General features: G+C 39.7%; 1 protein-coding gene across 1 annotated transcript in view; it reads left to right on the forward strand.

Moving 5' to 3' along the window:
• LOC119589538 (ATPase family AAA domain-containing protein 5-like) overlaps window positions 1-931 on the forward strand; it is a gene marked incomplete in the record, with an annotated part of 13,963 nt that overhangs the window by 799 nt on the left and 12,233 nt on the right.

Genomic DNA, 931 nt, shown 5'->3' on the forward strand with positions numbered 1-931 from the left:
GCCTGTGTAGATAATTCCGTGTATCAGTGGGTGGTGTTCGTCCCTTTCTCTATATTAGATTTTTCCCCTCATAAGGTAGCCATTATGTAAATGTATGCCGAAGCTGGATAACTTTCTGGTTATCAACTTGCCAAGGAAAGGCCGCAAGTGAAAAAAGTGTTGTGTTTTCTGTCATTCTGTCCATTGAGCACCATGAGAATCCGCAAACATCAAATGCCTGATTGACCCAGACGCTCTACCCCACAACCTGCACCCATTTGAAATATCTCTCCAGCTCATCCCCAGAACTTAGTCACTGCCGCAACTTTTTTTTTTGTGTGTGTGATTTTTCTTTTCCTGCACAGATTATTTCACACATCGAATGTAGCTTTTCCCACTATAATACTGCCCATAGATTTTCCCTATATAAGTGTGATCATTATGTAATTAATCTTGGTGAAATTTCCGTGCATTGCAAAATGACTGTCAAACAGAAATAGAAAATCCTCATTTACTTTTAATGAGATTAGAAGGAATTTTATGGTCATATTTGTTACAAACCTTTAGCTAGGGGGTCACTCATGAAATATAGTTGATTCCTGCCCACTGGGCATACTTTATGAACAGCAAATGCATGTGCCTCAGCACCTAATGGCACTATGGCTAAAGGATCGGCAAACAACCTCCTTACATATCCTGGCAAGACAGAGCTTTGACAGGTCCTCTTCAGCCTCTGCTTTACCAAATGTTGCGGAGGTTTGTTGGTCTTTGATGGAGCATGAATAGGTGTAGAGGCTGTGAATCTGGACTGGAAGCTATTTATTTTTTGACATTTGCATCTATTTTCAATGTGTGCGGTTGGTGAAATTTCTTGATATATGTTGCACCGATGTGGTTCTATTAGGAACTTCCTCGTTGATGTCCTTTGAACTAAAATAGTAATTATACTATT

This window comes from Penaeus monodon, chromosome 25, assembly GCF_015228065.2.
Source record: "Penaeus monodon isolate SGIC_2016 chromosome 25, NSTDA_Pmon_1, whole genome shotgun sequence".
NCBI lineage: Eukaryota > Metazoa > Arthropoda > Malacostraca > Decapoda > Penaeidae > Penaeus > Penaeus monodon.